This window comes from Lactuca serriola, chromosome 8 (genome assembly GCF_051521515.1).
Source record: "Lactuca serriola cultivar US96UC23 chromosome 8, Lser_US96UC23_V15, whole genome shotgun sequence".
NCBI lineage: Eukaryota > Viridiplantae > Streptophyta > Magnoliopsida > Asterales > Asteraceae > Lactuca > Lactuca serriola.
Window position 1 is genome coordinate 192,993,883 of NC_136415.1, and position 22,047 is coordinate 193,015,929.

The 22,047-nt window shown below is 36.0% G+C and overlaps 1 non-coding gene across 1 annotated transcript; it reads left to right on the top strand.

The window, feature by feature from the left end:
* The first annotated feature begins 19,573 nt into the window (after positions 1-19,573).
* On the top strand, positions 19,574-19,680 carry LOC145071882 (small nucleolar RNA R71). Its single transcript, XR_013690843.1, has one exon. It is a non-coding gene; the product is annotated as a small nucleolar RNA R71 (small nucleolar RNA).
* Positions 19,681-22,047: the final 2,367 nt, after the last annotated feature.

Below are 22,047 nucleotides of genomic sequence, written 5' to 3' on the forward strand. Positions count from 1 at the left end.
AGTTAACTCATGACAACATAATAATTTACTTTTTTTTATTTGTATTTAAATAGTTAATTATCAAATAATGATATATATATATATATATATATATATATATATATATATATATATATATTATTTTAAATCAATTATATAGAATATTATAAAGTATTTGTAATACTTTTGGTTTTGATGTTTTATTCGTTTAAGTTTTAACGTTTTGTCCGAATAATTTTTTTTACAATTTTTCATTGCTTGACGTTCTCCGACCGATTAGGATTACTGTGTTTTCCAGAAATTAGTGATTAATCGGGTTTGACGGGTTAATTAATCGGTCAACAAAAGTCAAAAAAGTCAAAAGAAAGTCAAAAAAATCAAAAAATTTAAATTTTTTGTAACAATCATAAAATTCTTGAAAATTTTTAACTTTTTACATAAACTCAAAACCATCATTGTTTACAAATTGTTTTCAACATATGTTGCAACATCAAATAATTTCCAAGATCAGAAAACAAAATATGGGGAGGTGTACAATCACATCTTCGCCATCCCGTGATCATCTGAAGTACCTGAAACAAAATCCAAAACTGTAAGCTCAAAGCTTAGTGAGTTCCCCCAAAATACAGATACATATCAAATAGCACAAATATAATAACAACATGTAATGGGTCCACAACTAAAAGACTGGATTACCCCTAAGCCTATAGCATAAGACTGGCTTGCCTCATGGGCCCACAACTTATGTCTGGCTTGATCCCTGGTGTGACATCCCCAAATTTCACGGCCTGAAAAGACCGATTTGTTTATGCTTTGTTTTATAAATCAGAGTAATCTTTTAAAGAAATCAGTTGCGGAATTTGTTCCCAAACAAGATATGACAAAACTTTATCAAAACATTTCTCAAAGAGAATGTACTTTTCATTAAATAATAAAATCTCGGGATGTCATGTTCCGATACATACTGAAAGCATAAACAATATAAAATAGACCTTACAACAGTTATTTATAACTACTGATCTATAATCCAAAATCTCTCGTCAAGTCCACCAACTTATACTCTTGTGCCATTACCTGTAATACAAAGAAAACTGAGTGGGTCAGGATTGGGAGCCTAGTGAGAATACAGGGTTTTCAACCCACAAAAATATAATTATTATATTTAATCATCAAACAATCAATCCAATTGCCCATCCCCATTATCTTCGTTTAATCTTCCCTAAAGATATTATACTAAGGGTCATCTCCTATATCGTATTTACCTCTCATATCCTTACATCTTATTTCCTTATATGTTAGTTCCTAAGAACTTTTCCTAAGGATCATCGCCTACATCGCATAAACAATACTAATTTGAGGATCACTCCCTCAATATGTGTCTAGTAAGGGTTAGGGTATCATCGCATGATTACGCAGCCACAACATCGCCTGGACTCGTAAATCATAATAAGGGTTAGACTATCATCGCATGAATACGCAGCCACAACATCGCCTGGACTCGTAATTCAACACATAGCTGTCATCACCTAATTATCATCACCATTATATCCTCGCTTATATCTTATCACATTATTTCATCACACACCAACTATTTCATCTATCCATGTTCTACCCAACATATTTGTAGATATAAATTACGTATACAGTTTAAAACTATTTAAATACCTGTCTAAAACATTCATTCACATCCATCTTAAGTAAACAACAATATATAAACACGTAACATGTATTTCATAGCAAATACTTCATATCTATTTGTAAGGAGAAAGTAACTACACACTCATTTGATCAGAAGATGATCGGAGAGCACTGTGGATCTAAGAGTAGTATTTCTTTGGTGAAACTAGAATATCTTCAAACACCAGGCTTCTCTCGGGAAGAGCTTCGGCTCGGAAGCACTTTTCTTCTCGGGATCTTCGGGGCTTTGGGACACACTTCGGGTCTCGGGATGATACCGTGGCTTCGGGGGTATAAAATAGGGCTTAAAGAGGGTATCGGGAGTGGAAGAGTATGGGAGGACCAACCAAAATCGGCTGACCCTTGATTTCTATTTATAGGGCTAGATTTTGACCCTCACGTCGTGAGTTTCTAAAGATCACGTCGTGGAACTTGATCGTCACTGCATGCGTCTTCACAACTTGCGTCTGTCAGGCTCCAGAAGGTGTCAGAAGTCAGTTCACGTCGTGAACACTGTTTTCACATCGTGAACTCTAACACAGCTTTGGGGTTCGCGCCCCGAACTTCAGAATATCATAACTTTCGCATATGAGCTCCGGTTTCGACGTTCTTTATATCCACAAGTAGCTGAGATTATGCTCTACAACTCTTTTTTAGACTCCGTTGGATAATTTTGATTTTAAGTTTAATATTTTATTAATATATTATTTTTAGTAGGCTGGGACAGGAAAACTCCGTTAGAAAATCATATCTTCTTCATCTGACGTCCGTTTTCGTCTGTCTTTTTACCGTTGGACTAATATCAACGAGATCTTCCATTCTCGTTTAGATTGTTTCGGCTAAATATCGTTCGATCTCATATTCGAACTTCGGGTTGTACACTGCTAAGCCGAAACTTCGAAAAATCATAACTTCCTCATACGAAGTCAGATTTGGGAGTTCTTTTCATGCATGCTCTGAGTTTAACATATTCTACGATTTTAATTTAGATCGTTAAGGCCTAATACCACTCTAACATAAATTCAATATTTACGTCGCGTTGTGTCGTATCGGTTCTGTTGCGAAACTTCGACACGTCATAACTTCTTCGTTATAACTCGGATTTCGGCGTTTTTTATATGTACGAAATCCTTGTAACATATACTATAACTTAGTTAAGATTAATCTTTATAAATAATCTTCCATCAAAAAGTCATTTTTGATGCTTATCATCTGTAAATTGACTAGCCCGGATCTACAGGCGTTACAATTATCTCCCCCTTAGGATGATTACGTCCCGGAATCATCAACGAAATAAGACTTGTATAATGATTCCATACGTTATCTCTTCATCCTAGGTAATACCTATAAATTCTATTTTTCCTCGAAAGAGTATCTAACTCTTGGACTTCTCGATAGCAGGTAGTGCTCAATCCTGCATCTGCTCTTCATACTATGTTGGACTTTCAATTGTAACCTTCGAGTTACAAAATAAATCTTTACTGAGGACCCCTTCTTCTTCTTAAAATAAATACTTTCCTTCATTTATTGTAACATACCAATGGGTCATGTTCTAATGACCTCTCATCGTATGATGCAACGCTTAAACTCAGGTCTCTTAGAGTCGATTTCCAGAATGGAATATACCTTCCTTCATATTCTAATGTGAAATAATCACATTTTTTGCATGTAGCATTTCTAGCTACAAGCTTCCTTAACAACAAGCGTGATGCTATCGATCGCATTGATTTCAATCTTCTGCCTTAGGTCAGATGTTACATCGAAGTTGGTTCCATGAACCACATAACAAACTCCTCGTAGTCGGACTCAATTTGATATGACCACTAGGGTTGGAATAACAATCATCTCATTAGTCATTACCGAAACAATGGTAACGACATACTTAAATAAAACAAGACCAATCACTCGCTTCTTGGTAACCTTGTGACTTTCCCTGATCCAAGCATGAGTCTTGTGCTTCCAGTAGTATAAATCTATATTACTATTCACACCTACTCATACTTATCCCAAGTATTGTCACGCAGTCCCCACGTCCTAAAATCACAAAACAATTTAACACAAACGAATGTGTTCAATTAATCATAAAAATTTTCCTAGACTTTACTAGGACTTCTTCCATATGTATCTTCAATCATCAATTCTACTTCAAGTCGGTTGGTGATGGAAATTCCAGACGATGCGACAACTTCAATAATTACACCAATCGTTCCACCATCTTTCCAATCGAAGGTGTGCCTCAGACGTACCATACTCTTCTAAACGTTCCGTTATTTTATCAGACATATTCTAAAGGCAAGATACCACTCTTACGATATCTTCCGATAGGTGACATTCACTATCATAAGCCTTCCATTTCCTCCATTTACTCAATTATCTACGAGTCTTCACCATAACGCTTTGTACATCCAAGCAGACGTTCGGTGTACCGGGCGAGAATTTAAGATAAGAAAGTTTTATATGCTAGTTCTAATACCATAGTCGTACGCTTAGAATCCTACATACATAAGGTTTCCAGATCCGGTCGGCAACAGACCATGGATCCGAACAAATAATAGCATTGATATAGCTATCACACAAAACATTTAGCACATAAAAGCATTTTAGGCATTATTCCTAAAATAAACTAGTGCTTGTGTCAATTTAGGTGTATTACCTAACATATTTTAGACACACTCCTTACGGTCGTTACTTAGCATTCTAAGTTTAAGTCTAGAAATTTCCTACAAATTCCTAGTTCGCTTAAACGAATGCTCTGATACCAAGTGTGACATCCCCAAATTTCACGGCCAGAAAAGACCGATTTGTTTATGCTTTGTTTTATAAATCAGAGTAATCTTTTAAAGAAATCAATTGCGGAATTTGTTCCCAAACATGATAAGATAAAACTTTATCAAAACATTTCTCAAAGAGAATGTACTTTTCATTAAATAATAAAATCTCGGGATGTCATGTTCCGATACATACCAAAAGCATAAACAATATAAAATAGCCCTTACAACAGTTATTTATAACTACTGATCTATAATCCAAAATCTCTCGTCAAGTCCACCAACTTATACTCTTGTGCCATTACCTGTAATACAAAGAAAACTGAGTGGGTCAGGATTGGGATCCTAGTGAGAATACAGGGTTTTCAACCCACAAAAATATAATTATTATATTTAATCATCCAACAATCAACCCAATTACCCATCCTCATTATCTTCGTTTAATCTTCCCTAAAGATATTATACTAAGGGTCATCTCCTATATCATATTTACCTCTCGTCTCCTTACATCTTATTTCCTTATATGTTTGTTCCTAAGAACTTTTCCTAAGGATCATTGCCTACATCGCATAAACAATACTAATTTGAGGATCACTCCCTCAATATGTGTCTAGTAAGGGTTAGGGTATCATCGCATGATTACGCAGCCACAACATCGCCTGGACTCGTAAATCATAATAAGGGTTAGACTATCATCGCATGAATACGCAGCCACAACCTCGCCTGGACTCGTAATTCATCACATATCTGTCATCACCTAATTATCATCACCATTATATCCTCACCTATATCTTATCACATTATTTCATCACACACCAACTATTTCATCTATCCATGTTCTACCCAACATATTTGTAGATATAAATTACGTATACAGTTTAAAACTATTTAAAAACCTGTCTAAAACATTCATTCACATCCATCGCAAGTAAACACCAATATATAAACACATAACATGTATTTCATAGCAAATACTTCATATCTATGTGTAAGGAGAAAGTAACTACACACTCACTTGATTAGAAGATGATCGGACAACATTGCGGATCTAAGAGTAGTATTTCTTTGGTGAAACTAGAATATCTTCAAACACCAGGCTTCTCGCGGGCAGAGCTTCGGCTCGGAAGCACTTTTCTTCTCGAGATCTTCGGGGCTTTGGGACACACTTCGGGTCTCGGGATGATACCGGGGCTTCGGGGGTATAAAATAGGGCTTAGAGAGGGTATCGGGAGTGGAAGAGTATGGGAGGAGCAACCAAAATCGGCTGACCCTTGATTTCTATTTATAGGGCTATATTTTGACCCTCACATCGTGAGTTTCTGAAGCTCACGTCGTGGAACTTGATCGTCACTGCATGCATCTTCACAACTTGCGTCTGTCAGGCTCCAGAAGGTGTCAGAAGTCAGTTCACGTCGTGAACTCTGACACAGCTTTGGGGTTCGCGCCCCGAACTTCAGAAATTAATAAATTTCGCATACGAGTTCCGTTTTCGACGTTCTTTATATCCACGCATAGGTGAGATTATTCTCTACAACTCTCATTTAGACTCCGTTGGATAATTTTGAATTTAATTTTAATATATTATTTTTAGTAGGCCGGGACAGGAAAACTCCGTTAGAAAATCATATCTTCTTCATCTGACGTCCGTTTTCGTCTGTCTTTTTACCGTTGGACTAATATCGACGAGATACTCCATTCTTGTTTAGATTGTTTCGGCTAAATATCATTCGATCTCATATTCGAACTTCAGGTTGTACACTACTAAGCCGGAGCTTTGAAAAATCATAACTTCCTTATACGAAGTCAGATTTGGGCATTCTTTTCATGCACACTCTCGGTTTAACATATTCTATGACTTTAATTTAGATCATTTGGGCCAAATATCACTCTAACGTAAATTCACTATTTACGTCACGCTGTGTCGTACCGGTTCTGTCGTGAAACTTCGACATGTCATAACTTTTTTGTTATAACTCAGATTTCGGCGTTCTTTATATGTACAGAATCCTTGTAACATATACTATAACTTAGTTAAGATTATCCTTCTAAATAATCTTCCATCAAAAATTCATTTTTGATGATTATCGTCTCTTAATTGATTAGCCCGAATCTACGTGCGTTACACCTGGCCTGATCAGTCATCGGACTGAATGCCACTAAGCATTCAGTACGAGTCTAGTATGCCCTTCCTGGCCATCAGTTCGCATCTGGAATGCTCATGATTCCTCAGTATGAGTCTGGCATGCCCTCCCTGGCCCTCAACTCATATCTAGCATACTCTAGGGTTTGTTGGCTATAGCACAAAGTACTACAACCTCAACCCAACCTCACAATATGTCGAAATATAAAAGATACTATCATATACAGATAAACATAAAATATCATAGGTAATCCTACAGATCTACCAGACTAGAATATCAAGACTAGAATGCATATTTATTCCATATTCGGCATAACAACAATACCAGGTTATCAAACCAATGGGCCGGCCTTGGTGCCGTCGACCCCTAAGTATAGTGAGGAAACTTATCTCACAATGACAAATCTATTGGGTTTTGTATACTCTAACACTCCTATGGTGCACATACAACCCTAATAGTTTTGGATCTAAGTTTTCTCTAATTATACATGCAATAAAATTTCCAAAGCATGAAGCTACAACTAGCATACAATTTTGACATATAAATCATAAAAGTAAGTTAGAAGATTACCTCTTGTTGTAGTTTGTTGAATTTGGCCTTTCAAGAGCTTAGCACCCCAAGAGTTGTGCCTCAAACAAGTCACAAACATCATGAACAATTGGAATATAAATGAGAGAGAGGTTAGGCACCAAAAATCATCCATACTCTTGCAATGTCACTCTTAGGTCCCATTTTGGCTAAAAGGGTTACACATATATAGTGTAGAATTCCAAGAGTTATATGTAACCATAATTCTTACACTTAGGCTTATGATCCATAACTTATATGGGCCAATAAGTTATGGACTTTCACATAAGTTTAGCCCATTACAAATTAATCATGGATCATTAGCCCAAACCATATGTCTCATTGATTTACATAATCAGTCCCCGTTAATTTAATTAGTCTCTTTTGATCACTAAATCAATTCCAAATCAATTCTTGATCAATACTAATTAAATAATATGATTTCTCAATTAATATATTATACTTATAATATATTAATAAATCACAAATAACCTCTTACTCAAATATCCATCCTATTAAATTGTCCTGATGAAGGCAACCCGAAAATGGACCATGCTACTCTTGGGTCAAGTACATATCAATTATAGTTATGGTCTTAGACACCTATTCCAACAAAATCTGCACAAAAATCTCCGATTGATGGCTCATGAAGAATCCCGAACTATCACAACAAACAAACATCCAATTAACATTTGGATTACCATCCTTGACTAAGGATCTACACTTAGGGTAAATTTCCACTTTACCCTTTCCCCAATTGGGCCAAGGCCCAAGTCCAACTCTTTGATCTACAAGGCAAAAAAACTACAAGGCCCATAATTCTCCCAATTTTCCAAATTAGGCCCAACTCTTTATTGGGCCTCATCCTAAGGTCCAACTCTCCAATCAGCCCAAAAACACTCATATCTAGAAGTCTAAAGAGGCCAAAATATCCAAGCCCGAACAGAAGGCATATGTGGGGTGTACACCTTCGGTACACTGGGTGTACTCCGCCTCGCATTGACCACCATCGGGGTGGTTGACTCAGTACGCAGGGCATACATCGCCTTATGTGGAACGCACCCTCGCAAATCTTAAAACCCTTATAAGTTCTTAATGGCTTACACACTTAAGCCAAAACTTCAGATCTATGGTCCAAATGAATCATAGAGTCATAAACTTTCCAATTTTATGACTTTAGGCATCCAAAATCTCTTAATACAAGGTCTTAATCCATTAAGACCTTTCTACCAAATGCATGTGACACTTATGGCCATTGGGACCTCATTTTTATGTCTTAAAACCCTTACTAGGGTCGGGAAGGACAACCTAATACGTCCAACACCAACCATGCACAAAAATGAGACTTCTTGGGACAAAAGAACCTTATTAAGCCACCAAGACAAGATCTAAACAATTCAAACATAAAGGTAAAAGCTTTTACCTCCTGGAGCTTCCCAAGAAGGTGATAATCCTAGATCTACAAGCTTGCTTCCTTCTTTGACTCATTGATGCACCTTCTTCTCTTTTTAGCACACAAATATCACACTTGATACTCAAAATACTCACTTATGGGGTTAAGGTTTATTAAAAACGGCTCAAGGATTTGGAGGCTGGAAGAATGAAGCAAATGACCCATAATGGTGCTTAAATACTCCTCAAACCCTAAAATTAGGGTTTTCACCCGGACACAGGTACGCCCAGCATACTAGGGCGCGCCCTAGTACACTTAGCGTACCCACATGACATATTTAAATACTAAAGGAAAGATATGAAAATACCATTATGCCACTAGGGCATCTTAAGGCATCTTCAAAGATTTACCATTCTGCCACTAGGGCTTCTTAGGGCTAATTTCATCCAACTCCAAGGACCAAAAATGACATATTTGAATACCAAAGGAAAGATTTGAAAATACCTGAAAACCCGGGATGTTACATTTTTTTTACTCCAAAATTTTCAAATATTATACAAAAATGTTCATATTTTCGTATTTTCAAATTTTCAAATTACAAATTCTCTTATTTTATAATTTTGAAGTATTTATTTTTCTTAAAATATATTAATCTTTGATTAATTTTAATTTTTTATTAATAATGTATGGTCCTCGATTAATCCCTACCAAGACCGATTAATCCTTTCACACCAGTCGACCGTCGAGCTACCATCGAACGATTTTTAGAACCTTCCTATTTTTTAATAATTTGTTTAAATATATATATTTTTAATGTATTTTTTATGTTTTGTTATTTTATATATATTTCATGATACTATTTTAATTTTTTGGATAATCCATCTTTTTAAACTCGAATTTATTTTAACAAAATAAATAGTTATTAATGTGCTAAATACCTTGACCTTTTAAACTTATTTTTATTTGTGCATATTCGTAACTCCAAAACGAGAAAATGTAAAAGAAAATAGTTATTAAGGAATGGCTTCGAACAAAAAGTAAAAGAAAACGTTACATATTTAAGTTTGTGTCCAATAAATTTTTTAATAGTATAATAGTATATTAAATTAAAAAAATTGTTTTACGTTTTGTTTAAATATATTGCTTAATATATTTTTTGGTCATTTAATATATATTTGAGCGACATGTTAAAAAATTAAATTTAATATAAAAAATATAATGATAAATATAATAATACTTAAAATTAAATAAAATATTAATATATTTATTTAAAATAAACATTTTAATATATTTAAATAAAACATTAAATTAATTAGTTTAAAAGAAATATTTTTTTATTTATTTAATAAATAAAAAGAAAAATAATAATCCAAATATATGATTAGATTAGGAAAAGTAATCATTGAAATTGTATGATTATTGAAAAGGAGATAAGAATACTAGTACCTTTCCAGTTTATATCTACCCTTTATCCTAATTTGAGTACCCAACACTGAACACCCAATCTGAGGTCCTTCTTCTCCGAGCTCAAAATGAATTCTTCCTATGCACCACCTCCTTCCGCATCATCGGGGGGTCTTAGGAGCTTGAAAGTTGACTTTCCGGAAGAAGTCCAACCCACGGTGGCTGATGTATATGGAACAGAGCCACCTCCTCCGACCTATTCAGGTGGATTTACTGAAAGTTCCCAGCCGCAGTTCCCGGCAGTTGGTCAACGCGCGTTACCCGCTTATGAAGCTGTCCTCCAACCTCCGCCAATAACAGCTGTACGTTCCCTTGAACACTCGAGTAATCAACTTAGTGGAAATGGCAACCGCGGGTGGGTTGACACCGACGGCGGCGCCGGTGGCAGTCTTTCAGGTTTAGTGCACAAGAACAATTCTGCATACGGCGTCGTCGATCCTTATAGTTATGAGGAAGCGCCAGGTTTATCAGGATTTGCTGAACGAGATCGATCCAACAACGGATCATCCACTAATAATATGAAGTTCGATCCACTAGCGAATCCCATGCACAGTATGACCGGAAATAATTTCAGGAATGCATACAAGCAATTTAATCAGTCTTATCATGATGATGAGGATCTGGACAGTGATTAAATAAACGAATAAAATCAGATCTGCATCTTTCTTGACATGATGACTGTGGTTTATGATTTGTAATCTGGTTCTTTTTTGTCGATTACATGTTTTGTGTATGTGTTAAAAGAAGTTTAAGTTGATGTTGGTTTGAATTGATGTTGTAGAAAAATCCATTAGAAAAGAAACGAATTCGGGATAATAGTATGAAGTTGTTCATGGTGTCATCTTTTAAGTGGATCTTTCTTGATTTACAACAAAGTATGGTGGCAGAATCATGTTTTTCCCTCTTTCAAAATCATGTTCTCTTACGTATTGATATTGTTTTGAAATTATGCTATTTTTCTTGCGAATTAATTTTAGTTCCTTTAATAGTTTCTCTCTTTCAGAAACTTTACTATCTGATATCAAGAAAATGGAGCCAGTTAATGGGTTAAGTGCAATAGCTAGCTGTTTGTTTAAAATGGAATCTTAATATGTGTTCGTTGCTCGTTTGAAATGGTTTAATCATATTTTTGCATTAATAATACATTGACTTGAATACGATCTTTTCATAATATTTAAAAATAATATGGAACAACTAATAGAGTGTAACATATACGTTTTGAAATCGTGTTATATAATTATTAAAAGTGAATAATATTATGAAATATTTTATGATATTGAGCGTTGAGTTCTAATGGATAATTTTTACTAGAAATGAAGTAAAATTATTTTTAGAATTACTCATAAAATATTAAAAGTCTTATAAGATTCCAACTAAAAGCCAAATACTGAAATTTAGCGAAAATATCAAATTTGAAATAAGTAAAATTTTATTATTTAAAATTGTAAAGAATCTCGTTAGAAAAATTTAGGCGAAAACCTTGTCGAAATCCGAGTTATAACGAATAAGTTATGATCAATCGAAAATCCGCGATAAAACCAGCAAACACTATGTCGCGTAAAAAGTGAGTTTCCGATAAACTACTTTTTAGTCTTAGTGATCTAAATGAAAGTTGTAGTACTCGTAAAAATAATAAACTTTCATATAATGAACTTTATATCTGATTTCGTATGGGGAAGTTATAATTTTTCTAAGTTTCGGAATAACGACAGACAGCTAAAAACTCGAAATAAAGATTGAGCGATATTTAGCCGAAACAATATAAACGAGAATTGAAGATCACATCAATAGTAGTACAACGGTTCAAAGTCTGACGAAAACAGACATCGGATGAAGAAGTTATGAATTTTTAACGGATTTTCTTGTCCCAATCTGTTAAAAAATAATAATATTAAAATTGAATTCAAAATTAGCCAACGAGGTCTAAACGAAAGTTATAGAATATATTCCCGCCTACACGTGCATATAAAGAACGTCAAAAACAGAGCTCATATGCGAAAGTTATGAATTTTAGAAGTGCGAGGCACAATTTTCGAGAAATCTCGCATGAATAGTAAGCGGCTCACCCGAATCGCGCCTCGTGTCCGACATCGTGAGTCATCCTCGCATGCAGTCGATGCGTGCCTAGCCACGTGCCGCTTCCGGATTCGATCGACGTCGCGGCCAGTAGCCTTCTGATATGCACGGAAGTACCCACTAATTTTGATATTTATAACCTAACAAACTTAGACTAACTATGCACTTATAGACAGTGTACCCAGTCAGATTACAGTATAGCTAAGGTAAGTCGGGTGTCGATCATAGGGAACGGTGTTATTAATTACTTTATTTACTACTAAATTAATCTAATTATTAACAAGCTAAAAGGGTTTTTTTTATCTAATTTTGCAAGTTTAGATGAACTTAATCCTTTAACAAAAACTCAATCAATAAACAAAACACTTCTATTAGTTCGAATCCACTTTTACTCAATGGTTATACATTAGCTATAACTATTACTGTTGGTGACCAATTAAGAAAGAATTAGCAATTTAGTTCTAAATCTACTAATTATTAATCAATTCATGTAAATCTATTTATGTTCATACAATAGTTAACACAGAATCAATTATTAGATAAGGTTGGAGCCATGAAAGATTGATTAATCAAAACACAATTACAGTCATAATATGAGTTCTCTAACACAGCTTGTTTTAATGATTCAATTACTAATCTAAGATTGGTTTGATCTTAGCTCCAATAAACTAGTGTTCACTATATTATTAGGTATTCAAGTTCATGCAGATTTGTGTTCACTAACTACACATAACAAGAATTCAAAGCAATCGAATAACTAATTCAAGCATGCTAGGTAAAATCAATCAACACAAGCATATCACAAACAAATAAAATGAAGTCTAATGCATTAAAACCATGAGTTCCAGCTTCATCTAGCTAACAGAAGCAGCTAGATTTAGCTGGAAATATTAACAGCTAAACAAACAAACACTATAATCAAAAACATGTTTAAATGTACCAATCTATAAAGACAAATTATGAACTTCTCCTTCCTTGGTGTTAAAACCAACTTCCAGATCTTCTTTTCCTCTAAATTTCGTCTCCAAGAACCCTCTAAAACCAGCCAAAAAGTTCCCTAATCGTAATGGAGAAGGATATATATAGTTTCTGGAAAATCACCGTTCACATCGTGAGCATTTAAAACTCACGTCGTGAACTCGAAGTAATCGTAATCGCCAAGGATTCCTTCACCCGGATGCTTATCTTCTCATTCCTTCCACTCACGTCGTGAACCATAAACCATTCACGTCGTGAACCATAAACCATTCACGTCGTGAATACGTCTTTTTGGATGTTTTCCTTGTCTTTCAAGCCTTCAACCTCCAAAGTTTCATCATTTAACGCTTTTAGTCCCTTTCTTCAAAATGTCTTCTTTTTTGCTGCAAAATATAATTTAACCTTATAAGTATCATTATTCTATGCAAATGACCGAAATATATATAAAAATGTACTTAAATATTGCCTAAAATATGTATAAATATGGCAATATCAAAATACCCCACACTTAGGCTTTGCTTGCCCTCAAGCAAATCTACTTATTCAAACTCATACTTTCATTACTAGCATTTCATCGAACAATCCAATTCCAGCTCAGCCATTATGCCAAGACCTCAACGCAAGCATTTGTGTCTAAATTTTTTCCTAAATGACCCCCCATACTTTAAATACTCACAATCTTTATAAACAATCACCCACTTCTTTCGAACAATGCTCATTTTATGCAACCCTCCGAATCCATCCTCAGAAAGCTTTCTAACCTCAAGATATTTATGTAAAGCTACCCAAGCATACATATTCTAGAAATTACAACTTTAGACACCACAATGGAGCTCTTGGATTCTTCCTTTCTTTGATGTTTACCCTTTAAGTTCATTGAATTCATTTCTTTCATGATTTTTGGCATCTTCAACTTTTGATTCTTTGGAATTTTGATCTTTGATCTTCATACTTTGATAGCTCCAAAATTCTTCAAGAATTTCACTTTTTAGTAATTTCTCTTTTTTTTACATGCATAACTCACTTTTTTTTTCACTCAAAACCAACATGCTTAAGTAGGGGCGCTTAACTTCAACTTTTATTGGTTAAGACATATCTTTCCTGGATACATTTCAGGTTTAGGCTGCTAAACATTTTGCATTCCTCAAACTAAGCAGGGTCATGTTTTTGTTCCATGATTTCACTAAAATAAGGGAGGCCACAAATGCACTATAACGTGTATTGGCTCAACTAAACGTTTGAGCTCTTATCGGATCATCCCATATAACACTAACAACTATAGTTCAAATTATTATTACTAGATTTAATTATTAAAAATTTCAAAATTTTAAATTTCACAATTATCTAGCAATTTACTTTTTCTACCCCCTACCCCACACTTATTTCATACAATGCCCTCATTGTATGCCTAAAAAAATATAAAAATTAAGAGAAGGGAGAAAAAGGAACAAACTCCCCTGGGATAGTGGCGTGATCATCTCCAAACGTGCGGATGGAATGTGCATCTTGAATACAGACTTTGAGAAATAGAAACTTGGATCTTGAATACGCGAGATAAGGAATGTACCGACAAAATATGGAATCAAGTCTTCAATCTTCAACAAATATGGTGCACGAAAATGTTCACAACGGAAGGAACAATGTGGGAAAGCAAACGACACATTGTATGGTGGAGAAAATGAGCCCTTATTATCTTCATAATATTCCCAAAAAGAATGGTGGTGAACCACATAAGGAATATAGGAAAATATGATTCTTTTTGTGAAAAGTACAAAGTCACGACATGAGTACTGGAAATGTTCACGTCGTGAATTCGATTTGAAGCGGGTTCTAGAAAGTCACCATATACTGACTCACGACGTGAACACCAAAAGGGTCACGACGTGAAAACTGAAATATCAGAAATATATTCCCTCCAACCTTTGTTCTCACTTCTTATATTTAACTCATGTCTTAGTGGATTAAGACTCTTCTAAATTCACCATTTTTGACTCTTCCGCTGACTATCTTCTCTCTTGACTCACCCCACACTTATTTTAAATTGTGGGACTCGACTCTTGACTTTAAACACTCCCGGGTAAACAAATATGCACTCGTATCTCGACATCATTTATATGTGCTCTGAGCAATTCTGAAAAATAATAACAACCAAGAAGAGAAAAAGTAACATAATATCTTAATAGTTTTACAAACCAAAACAAATAAAAACAAAATAAAACCAAACCAAACTAAGATAATAAAACTAAAAGAAACAATCAATCATCCTCTTCATCCTCGTTCACCCCGCTAGTACCCGCTCCACCGCCTCCATGTCCTCTATACTCCGTCCACCTTGGGCAAATTGGGTAATGATACCCCAAATGAGGCGGCTGCTCCACCCCAAGGTGTCGAACGACGATCTCCATGGTGCCACCAATCCAGTTGACACTCAAAGATAACTGGTCAAAATAACCAGCCATATCACCCCCAAAAGGTGCTCCTACCATGGATGTGGGTGGATGTATTGGTTGCACTCTTTTTCCCCTTCCTCTTATGTTTCTATGCCTTGGCCTTGGTTGTGGTTGTTCTGGTTGTGTATCAGGCTGCTCATCACCCTCATCGTCCGAAGGTACTATTCCCCAATGCGACCCAAAGTTTATGACAACCCGCATGGTTTCCAAATACCCCATGCCAAAATCATGCTCATCCACACAAGTCATAGAACGAGTAATATCAGGGACAAGCAAATGATATGAACGTGCCAGACGTGTAATAAAGTGCCCTCCACAAATAGGGGTCCCTGGGCGAGAACTAGTTGCTGACCCGGACAGAAAACGTGCCAGAAAATAAGGAATGTTGCAACACACCCCTGGCTGCAAGATACACCATAGGAAGAATTGATTTTGTTTTGTAACATTATCTCCATGCCTCCTATGATTGATGGAGAATGTGATGAAACGGTGAAGTAGGCGATGGATAAGGGACCGAATACTACTCTCGGGAGACAATCCGGAATTAAAAATCCCGGATGCAATACCATGCCTGAAAGCATATCCAGTGACTCCTTCTGTATACCTTCTAGCTGCCTCGCTCAAGATCATACCAAATTCAGGAGTCATTGCTTCTTGGCGATCATATAGTCCAACTTTCCAAGCAAATTCAACTAGACTGCACTCCCGATACTCACCCCCCAACCGGAACACCAAAGCTTGTGGCCAATGTGGGTCTTGGACAGTCTCCTGGAATGTTACTGTTGAGAAAAACTCAACACAAAATTCCTTATACACACGCTCTTGGATTCGAAACAGGTTGCGCCATCCAGAACAAGTGAACGAATACCCATTTCCAATAAACATTTTCGTCAAAAATAGGGACAACCGGTCCACGAGCCCAACTTCCCTCAACTGCGTCCAATTAATTGTTGGGGCAACTGCAATCTCTCGGTTGTAGAGCCATCCTAATTTGTTGTTCCATCGGTTTAATATGTCGCGGGACATTGTTGCGGGAAAATTGTAAAACGGGTGTAAACTTGCACTCCAATTGGAACCTCTCTTCTGGGAGCCATTTCTACAAAAAACAACAACAAACACACCTAAAAGAAACAACCCACAAAATAATAAATTAAAGAAACTGAAAACTGTTCATCCCAAAATTCATGTCGTGAATCCTTTAAGATTCACGTTGTGAATTGTAACCCAGCAACCAAAAGCGTGAAAATCAGATGAGAAATCAGGTCACAATAATAATGGGGTTTACTTCCATAGCATTTCCATGCATAAAGCATCAACATTTCAAATCTATTTTGGGAATTTTAAGAAGTAAATTTAACATTTCATCTAAGTAGAAAACCCTAACCCTAAGTTCAACTATTAAAGAAAAATTAAACTTAAGAATTAAGAATCATTACCTTATATTGTAGTATTACGTAAGCACAAACGAAAATAGAAGAATTGTCGGCCAAAATTGGAGCAAGGGGGACTAGATCGTGTGTTTCACTTCATGGGGAATAAAGAAATGAGGTCAAACTGATTCTTATCTCTTTAATCAGTGGTCCCGAATAATTTACAACTCACGTCGTGAGTCCTTAAGGATTCACGTCGTGAGTCCTGTTCTGGACTTAAAATTGGGTCAATTTAATAAGAAGTGGGCTAAGTCTTGGGCCAATTTGTTTAATAGAAAATGGGCTGATATGCATCATTTTTATATTATCCAGCTTATTCAGAATTCACGTCGTGCATTCTTAACCATTCACGTCGTGAATCCTGCACGAAATTTTTTATTATTATCAAGTAAAGTATGTCTATTAACTAACTTCTTAATTATCACCAATTCATTTTTAAGGACCCCACACTCAATGTTTAATTATGAATGAAGCGAGTTGGATGATATGATCTACGTGTCTAAGATTAAAGTGCAAAAACTGAAAAGAAAAGAAAAAAAATGCAAACCAAACTCGGGTTGCCTCCCAAGAAGCGCTTCTTTTTCTTGGAGTCTTGAGTTGGACTCCGTGCCTCCTACGTTGAGTCATCCGAAGAATCCACCACTTTGATCTTTTGTTCCTTGAAACGCCTCTTGTAAGCTTGAACTCGTCTTTTGTACGCCTTTTCCGAATTTTCCTTTTTAGCCTTGACCTCGTCTTCATCAAGCTTGCGTTTTGTCCCTTTAGTTTCCTCCTTGCACTCCATAGCATTCCTTTCTTCTTTCATGACTGGAATTGTTATTTTTGAAGTAACCTCCTCATCATCACTCGTTGTCACATCATCTTCCTTGCTCACCCAAGAAAGCGGACTTGTATAGGCAATGACTTCAACTAAATATGGAACAGATGCTCTTGGTTTTGTTCGTTTGACTTGATGAATTGTCTTGATCTCTTCTTCCATGAGCTTCTCTAATTCTTCAAGTTCATTGTCTTCATCAATGCTAAACAACTCTTCATGATCATGATTCTTTTGAAAGCCATTTTCCATCCCAAAGATTTCCTTTTCATCACCAACCTCAAGGTGAGCTTAGACTCGCGAATATCAACAAGAGCTCCAGCAGTGTTTAACAGCGGCCGACCAAGAATAATTGGTACATTGGGATCTTCTTTCTTGTCTAATACCACAAATTCTATTGGAAAAACAAATTTCTCAATTTTTACTAAAATATCTTTCACAATGCCCCGGGGCTGTGTCACTGAACGGTTCGCCATGTGAATAGTCATTCTTGTAGCCTTCAACTTCTGATAAAATGAATAAGGCATCAAACTAATGCTAGCCCCAGAATCGGCTAAAGCATCAACCTTCATGTTGTTACCAAACTCACATGGAAGAGTGAGGAATCCAAGATCCCTCATCTTCTTAGGTATCTCTCCTAACACAACTTTTGAGCTTTGCTCACTTAGAATCACCTTAGAATTCTTCTTTAGTTGCTTACGAGTGTCTAGCAAGTCTTGTAAAAAAATTTCATACTCGGAAATTTTGGATAACGACTCGACAAAGGGAGTATTAATCGGGATATCCTTCACATGCTTAATAAACTCGATATGCTCTCTTTCCAGTGGACCAAGGGCAGCTCGGGAAGGAAACGACAAAGGCGGCTGATAAGCTGGAGCAAAGACATAATTTTTCTGTTGAGACCGAGCCCAAGACGTGAGCATTACGGGTTCACGTCGTGAACTGGGTGTTCCACCAGCTTCTTCATTTTCGAGCTTTGGCTTCTTTGGCTTTGGATCGGGCTGCTGTGGTTCTTCTTCTAATGCTTCTAGGAACTCAGAGATAGCCTCTTCTTCAGTATCTATGGACATTACATGAGATTGGGTCTTCGTTTCAGGATTTTTCGGGGAAAGCTTCTCATGAACCAAAGTGGTTAGTTAACCAAGTTGCACTTCAAGATTATTGATGGAGGCTTGTTGATTTTTTATTAAAGCATGTTGTTCTACCATCAATGCATGATGATTCTTAACCAAAGTTATTTCTTCATTAATAGCAGAATCAGTAGCCTTGTGTCGCTTTTCTGAAGCTTCCATAAACTTGATTAACATGGTCTCTAGATCGGGTTTCCTCTCAGCTGGTGGCTGCTCCTTTTGGTAGAAGCCTCGTTCTGTCTGCTTATACTTCTCTTCTTTTTGCTTCTTATATTCTTCATATAGCAGCCACTCTTTCTTTGGTTTCCTCCAGTCTTCATCGTACTTGTCCCCACTCGAGTAACATACTTGAGCGTTTTTACTCCCAAACTCATCTAAATTGCAGTCCTTGGTCAAGTGTGGACCATTACACCTCTCGCAACCAACTCTTATAGCATGAATTGGTTGGTCCATTTGTGTTAACCTCCGGTCCATATTATTCAACATAGCCATCATAGCTGTTATTTCTTCAGTTTGTGCACCTCCACTGCCTTTGATTCCATCTTGCCTAGGGTTGTGGTACTCACGAGAGTGCTTCGCGAATTCTTCAATCAGCTCCTTGACCTCTCTTGGATTTTTCTTTGGCAAAGGTCCTTGAGAATCAAGGAGTTGTCTTGTCATAACATTGACCCCATCATAGAATATCGACATCTCTTGTTGAACATTAAAATCATGCTGAGGGCAATTTCTGATCAAGCCTTTGTACCGCTCCCATGCTTCGTATAATGACTCCTCCAGCTGTTGTTCAAAGTTGGCTATTGCCTTCTTGAGTTTAACTGGTCAAGAAATTGCTCACGCATTTGAGCCCAAGTGGTGATCGTACCCGGTGGAAGTGATTTTAACCATTCTTTAATAGCTCCCTTAAAAGTAATGGGAAGCATTCTGAGCAAGACGGTGTTTCTGTTGACATTTGGGACATTGAAGTAATCCGCAATGTCATTGAATTCATCTAGATGCTTAAAAGCATCCTCATGATCCTTCCCGTAAAATGGGATATCCTTCAGTGTAGTCAAGATATGTCCCTTCAGCTCGAATGTGGCAGTGGCAGGTATTGCAGGTTGGACTAAACCAGTACCCACATCTTCTCGGATCCACTTCTTGTAAGCTCCCATGGACATCTCCTCAATGTTGGCCATTTCGTTTTCCAGCTCGTTTTTGGGTTCACTTGTAAATAGTGCAAATTCTGAATCGGTTTTGTATTCGAACTCGGCGTGGACGGGTATTTGATCTAGGTGTTCAAGCTTGCTCTTGTTCCTTGAAGACGAACTCGACTCCCCTGCTTTCTTTCCCGACTTCCTTGAAAAAGCTGATTTTAGTTCTTGCAAAGGTGTCATCTTTGGTGTTTGGTCTTCTTTCACGTTCTTGTTCTTATTTTTGTGAAGGGCTGACTTCGGATCTTCAAGTGGTGGCACCAAAGGTGTGTTAGAGCCTCTGGTCATGAACTCCTGCAAACTAAAAAAAATAACAACGTAAAAACGAACTAAAATAGAAAAATAAACTGAAAACTAAAGAAAACTAAAAATCACAGTTCTCACGTCGTGAGTTCTGTAATCAGAAAAAAAAATCAACCTTCCTAGAAATTAAAAACAGGTAAAAAGTAATACTAAAAAAAAACTTTGCTGCAAAACTAACTCTTTGCAAGTTTTACCCCACAAAAAGGATCAATTAACCTAATGCAAATAAATAATAAACTAAGTCGTTCCCCGAGAACGGCGACAAAAATTTGATGTGCACGGAAGTACCCACTAATTTTGATATTTATAACCTAAAAAACTTAGACTAACTTTGCACTTATAGGTAGTGTACCTAGTCAGATTACAGTATAACTTAGGTAAGTCGGGTGTCGATCATAGGGAACGGTGTTATTAATTACTTTATTTACTACTAAATTAATCTAATTATTAACAAGCTAAAAGGGTTTTTTTTTTTATCTAATTTTGCAAGTTTAGATGAACTTAATCCTTTAACAAAAACTCAATCAATAAACAAAATACTTCTGTTAGTTCGAATCCACTTTTACTCAATTGTTATACATTAGCTATAACTATTACTGTTGGTGACCAATTAAGAAAGTATTAGCAATTTAGTTCTAAATCTACAAATTATTAATCAATTCACGTAAATCTATTTATGTTTATAGAATAGTTAACACAGAATCAATTATTAGATAAGGTTGGAGCCATGAAAGATTGATTAATCAGAACACAATTACAGTCATAATATGAGTTCTCTAACACAACTTGTTTTAATGATTCAATTACTAATATAAGATTGGTTTGATCTGAGCTCCAATAAACTAGTGTTCACTATATTTTTAGGTATTCAAGTTCATGCAGATTTGTGTTCACTAACTACACAGAACAAGAATTCAAAGCAATCGAATAACTAATTCAAGCATGCTAGGTAAAATCAATCAACACAAGCATATCACAAACAAATAAAATGAAGTCTAATGCATTAAAACCATGAGTTCCAGCTTCATCTAGCTAACAGAAGCAGCTACATTTAGCTGGAAATATTAACAGCTAAACAAACAAACACTATAATCAAAAACATGTTTAAATGTACCAATCTATAAATACAAATTATGAACTTCTCCTTCCTTGGTGTTAAAACCAACTTCCAGATCTTCTTCTCCTCTGAATTTTGTCTCCAGGAACCCTCTAAAACCAGCCAAAAAGTTCCCTAAATCGTAATGGAGAAGGATATATATAGTTTCTGGAAAATCACCGTTCATGTCGTGAGCATTTAAAACTCACGTCGTGAACTCGAAGTAATCGTAATCGCCAAGGATTCCTTCACCCGAATGCTTATCTTCTCATTCCTTCCACTCACGTCGTGAACCATAAACCATTCACGTCGTGAACCATAAACCATTCACGTCGTGAATACGTCTTTTTAGGTGTTTTCCTTGTCTTTCAAGCCTTCAACCTCCAAAGTTTCATCCTTTAACGCTTTTAGTCCCTTTCTTCAAAATGTCTTATTTTTTTCTGCAAAATATAATCTAACCTTATAAGTATCATTATTCTATGCAAATGACCTATATATATATATATATATATATATATATATATATATATATATATATATATATATATATAAATGTACTTAAATATTGCCTAAAAATATGTATAAATATGG